Here is a 5279-nt window from a genome sequence, read left to right as displayed (position 1 = left end):
ACCAGATCCAGAACCAGATCCAGCACCAGATCCAGAACCAGATCCAGAACCAGATCCAGAACCAGATCCAGCACCAGATCCAGCACCAGATCCAGAACCAGCACCAGATCCAGCACCAGATCCAGCACCAGATCCAGCACCAGCACCAGATCCAGAACCAGAACCAGCACCAGATCCAGCACCAGATCCAGAACCAGCGCCAGATCCAGAACCAGAACCAGCACCAGATCCAGAACCAGATCCAGCACCAGATCCAGAACCAGCACCAGAACCAGGTCCAGATCCAGCCCCAGATCCAGATCCAGATCCAGCACCATATCCAGATCCAGATCCAGATCCAGAACCAGAACTGAGCTGCTTCTCGACAATCCGAACACAGAAACAGAGGAAGGTTCAGCTGACAGATCTGAACTCAAACTCACACACATCGTATGCAAATGGAGTCAGAGCTGCCAGTTTACATCACACACACCATCACACAGTTAAACAAGCAGCTGCTGGGAGAGTGTGTGTGTGTGTGTGTGTGTGTGTGTGCGTGTGTGTGTGTGTGTGTCACACATGAAGAAACAAACACACCTGCTGCTCTCCTCCCACAGCAAACAGCATCTCATTAGAGAACCGGATCGCTCCAGAACCAGAGAGAAACCGGTTCTAAAACCTTAAACAGCTCAGCTGATCCGGGCGCAGAGTCCCGACACGTCGGCGCTCTCCTCAAGCTTCTGCTCACAAACTGGGTCCAGTTCTGGATAATGTTCCTGGATTAAAGACATCAGGAAACCAAACAAACCAGTAAAACGTTTTATGACTATTGGACGTCTGAAAAAAAAGGTCAACAAAGTTTACAAATTACATCACAGACCCACATGATAAATGAATATCAATAACCTGAAACTTCTTCTTCTTCTTTATGGATGTTTAATAGTTTACATCCATAGAGGCACATTACTGCCACCTAAAGGTAATAATCACTATGACTTCTCAAATCCACAGGAAGGACGTAAATATTTACCGAACCAGAAATCCAACTCACTCCTATGGCAAACATTGATTATAAGCAATTTTAGCTGTAGGCCAACGTTGCTATTTAGCTATAAGCTGCTTTTCCATTGACAATATAATTATGCAAATTGGAACTGTGGGATGAAGTTATTTTAGCGTAAACAAACTGACTCCAGATCTCCGGCACTGTGATAGGGTTGGTTTTCAGTCACAACACAATTATTATCTTTAAGAAAACTACAATGAAGAAAACCATTTCTCACACACTCCCAGTTCAGAACCAGAACTCCATCACCTGCTCCACCTCCAGCTGCTGTGGCTCTGAGTCAAACCAACCTGTTCCCCTCCTGGCCTGTGGGGGCGCTGCAACAAGAACCACTGAAGGAAACGACACAAAAACCAGATGGAAACAAGATGGCAGCGTCAGATTTTAGCGGTTGGAGGATTTCTCTTTAGTCTTTGGCTAAAGACCAGGAGCCATTTCTGCTGCTAGCGCTAGGCTAACACATTAGCTTTGGTTGCATTTACCCAGAATGCCCTGCGCTGTAGTCCACTTCCTGGTTTGGTCCGCTTGTTGCTCAGATGCATTCACACAGAACCAGAGTTCACTTTTCTGACATGCAGCTCACTGTGATGATGATGATTATGATGATGATGAAGGTTTTAAAGTCAAAGGTCAGATTCACATGTTCAGTTTCTTTCTGCTGCTCATATTCTGTTATTCCGTCTGATCCAGACAGACAGAAGGATGTGCGAGACGATCTGAGCTCCTCTTCCTCTTCTTCGTCTGTCATTCTCTGAGATAAAAGAGACGATCACGACCAGCGAGGAAGACCTGGAGGGAAAGGAACGGCAGGTAAACAGGCAGACAGGAAATGAAACCATGACTGACAGACTACAAATTGAAAGAGAAGAAGATTTCTGATTGGTTTCGCTCAGATCTCTAAATCTCCTTCTGGAGTTTTTGTTCAGCTCCTAAAACGGCAGCAGGAACGAAACCAGGAGTTTAGTTCATCTAAACAGAACCAGACCGACCAGAACCATCCAGGAGGATCCAGAAACATCCATCAGTCAGAGGAACAGCTGGTTGCTCTGCAGGGATCAGATAACTGAATATTTCAGTCTCTCCCATGCCGTCTCACCTAAAAAAAACATTAGCCACTAAAAAATGCAAATTTCTCAAGTTGGTTGTAAAGCAGCATTTATTTTTGCACTAAATTCTCCAGTATTTTTCCCAGATGAAAACTTTTGGTGTAACCTGCAGATTTACAGTTGTAAATAAAAGTGAATGTGATGAATGCAGATTAAATTCCCTGCCGTAGTTATGATGAACGACACGGAAACATCACATCTGTTTTCTCCAGCTTCTGCTTCACTTCATGAAAACTTCTGATCCAAACTTTGTATTTACAGCAAATAAATCAATAAATCACTGATCAGAAGCCATATGCTGAGTTCACTGCAGGACAAATTTACTTTAGACTACAGAGCCATGAATAAAACATGCAGCTCTGCAGCCTTGGCTTTCTCTTTCTCTTAGTTATGATCATTTTTTTCCATTTGAGTATAAGTAGGAAAATATTGACCTTGGAAATGAGGTTATCTTTTAATTACTCGGCGGCTGTGGTTACACAACAAGAAGCAGTAAGTGAGCCGGGAATAAATTAACATTTAATTACAAGAATCACTTTCTGGTTCTGCTTGTCTTTTTACAGTCGTCTAGGGAAACAAAGAGGAACTATCAGAAGTATTCTCTATAATCCGCCGTTTGTCCAGCAGCTGAGGCTTTGGTTTGACACCATCAGTCACCTGGACCGCTGGGCCGCCGGCCGGACGGGCCACCGGACGGACGGGCCACCGGACGGGCCGCTGGAGCTCCGCAGGGCTCTGTTCTCCCACCGTTTACTTAACTGTCATCTGCAGAAATATCAGACATGGAGATAAAATGGGCTGCGTTCCCACAGCCCTGTTCAGTCCACTTTAACCCGACTCCGGTCTGTTTGCCTAGAAAGCCCAGTTCGGTTTGTGAGGTGGGAACACTAATCGACCTCTGACCTCTGGTCCTCCAACCCTCGGTCTGGGTTCGGTTGAAGTGAACTCTGGTTTGGTTTGAATGTGAACGCCAAGTGGACCGGAGACCACTACAAAAGCAGGAAGTGGACTACAGAGCAGGGCATTCTGGGTAAATGCAACCAAAGCTAATGTGTTAGCCTAGCGCTAGCAGCAGAAATGGCTCCTGGTCTTTAGCCTAAAGAGAAATCCTCCAACACTAAAATCTGACGCCTCCATCTTGTTTCCATCTGGTGAGGAAGGAAGTTGCTCTCAGTGTCTTCAGAGGTTTTTGTGTCGTTTCCTTCAGTGGTTCTTGGTGCAGCGCCCCCACAGGCCAGGAGGGGAACAGGTTGGTTTGACTCAGAGCCACAGCAGCTGGAGGTGGAACAGGTGATGGAGTTCTGGTTCCAGTAGAACCGGGTCGACTGGACCATCAGCAGGGAAAACAGCTTAACTTGTCGGCGGCGACACATCTAAATTTGCAGTACCGTAATTCCGCCACACATAGCGCTATCTGAAAAATTCCAACGGTTTCTGAAAGGGGAGACGTTGCACTTTCCAGCAAGTATCGGGTTAATACGGCAACTTCACAGCTGCAGCTGCAGAGAGTGTAATTAATCCGGGGGACACTCGTTTAATTGTGAAAATAACTTGCTGGATATTGAAAGTTCCAGTTGTTATCGATACATGGGTAAGTATATCATCTCACAGGACATTTAAAGAACTACTTACAATTAAAATAAGGAAGATTTATTTAGGCAGACACTTGAAACTTCGGTGTAAAACATGGAGAAAACAAAGGAGATGACTGCAGATTTCTAGATAAACAGGGTCAAAGGTCAGACACTGTTTTCATGTTGGGAGAAGAAGTGGAGGATGAACAACAGACTGATGGATTCTTCATAAAATCTAGAAAATAACAGAGAACCCAGACCCTCCTCTTCACCATCAGTCAGAGGCTTATTTAGCTGTGCTGTAACACTGACCTCTACAGGAGGCCTGAAGCTCATCAACATTCAAAATAAACCTTTGTAGAAACTTGGATTTTCTGAGTTGTATCAACATTTATATTCCATCTGGGATTAATTATGGATTTTTGGGTTGAATCTTCTCATATCGTATTCAGAGTTCAGGTTTCTGCTCCTCCGTTCTTTGTCACTGACCTTTGACCTGCTGCAGCCTGGTTGCAGTGCCATCACCGCCTCTGTTTTCTGCTTCATTTGTGAGGAGAGAAGCTCTCGTCCTCCCACGCTCTCTGCGCCGTGTCTTTGTTCTGTCGGCGGATCGCAGCTGAGAACCTGCCGAGTTCAACTGAGAGTTTATTATAATTCAGCTGGGATTTTTTAATTCACACGTTCGCTGAGCTGCCGGCGAGAGAACAGACCATCTGCTCTGCTCCTCACACAGGCAGCCGGCGCACGCAGCGCCGAGCTATTATTACGCACAGGCAGAAAAACACGGCGGCATGTCGCACCCAGGTTCACCCCACGCTGTGACATCATCACCACATGCTGTGACATCATCACCACATGCTGTGACATCATCAACCCATGCTGTGATGTCACTAGCCAAAGCTGTGATGTCATCACAGCGTTTAGCTGGAAAACTGATTCCAGGCTGCAATTATTTAACACCGGGAACCTGAAACAACTGCTGGCTCATCAAAAACTGGATGGATTTGAATTTTTACATTTTTTTTTTAAATTAAATTTTTTCTTCATTTGTTTTAATTTTTACATTTTATTTATTTTTTCTTCCATCGTAAATTTCTTTAAATTTGTCATCTTTAAAAAAAACTTTTTTTTTAATTTATGTAAAAAGAAATTCTTAAATTTTTATTTTGAGTCATTCATTTTAAGTTATCATGCCAATAATCTTATTAATTTAATTTTCTTTAATTTTAATTGTATTATCTTTTACTTTAATTTATAAATAATATTTATTATTTTTTAATTTTACATATGTCTTTAAAGTTTTTTATTGCTGTGTTGGGATTGATCTTCTCTTCTAGAGACGCCAGCTGGAGATGACCTTTGACCCTTGCTCCTATGAGGTGTTGTGCTAATGATGATCAGATAATCAATACATGTGATGAGAAGTGAAGGCACTGTGGCGCTGCCCAGGGTGTACTGTCTTGTTGCAGGGTGTACTGTCTTGTTGCAGGGTGTACTTTCTTGTTGCAGGGTGTACTGTCTTGTTGCAGGGTGTACTTTCTTGTTGCAGGGTGT

General features: G+C 43.9%; 1 long non-coding RNA gene across 1 annotated transcript in view; it reads right to left on the bottom strand.

Annotated features, from left to right (window-relative positions):
- The window catches only part of LOC103143503 (uncharacterized), a 6729-nt gene extending 5915 nt beyond the window's left edge, over window positions 1-814 (bottom strand). Inside the window, exon 1 of the long non-coding RNA XR_476802.2 lies at window positions 577-814. This is a non-coding gene — a long non-coding RNA (uncharacterized LOC103143503). The remainder of the gene's footprint in view (window positions 1-576) is intronic.
- Between the last annotated feature and the right edge of the window lie 4465 nt (window positions 815-5279).

Source organism: Poecilia formosa, unplaced genomic scaffold, assembly GCF_000485575.1.
Source record: "Poecilia formosa unplaced genomic scaffold, Poecilia_formosa-5.1.2 Scaffold112, whole genome shotgun sequence".
In the NCBI taxonomy this organism is placed as follows: domain Eukaryota; kingdom Metazoa; phylum Chordata; class Actinopteri; order Cyprinodontiformes; family Poeciliidae; genus Poecilia; species Poecilia formosa.
Note: the sequence above shows the minus strand (reverse complement) of the source record. Positions and strands in the feature narration are given on the sequence as shown.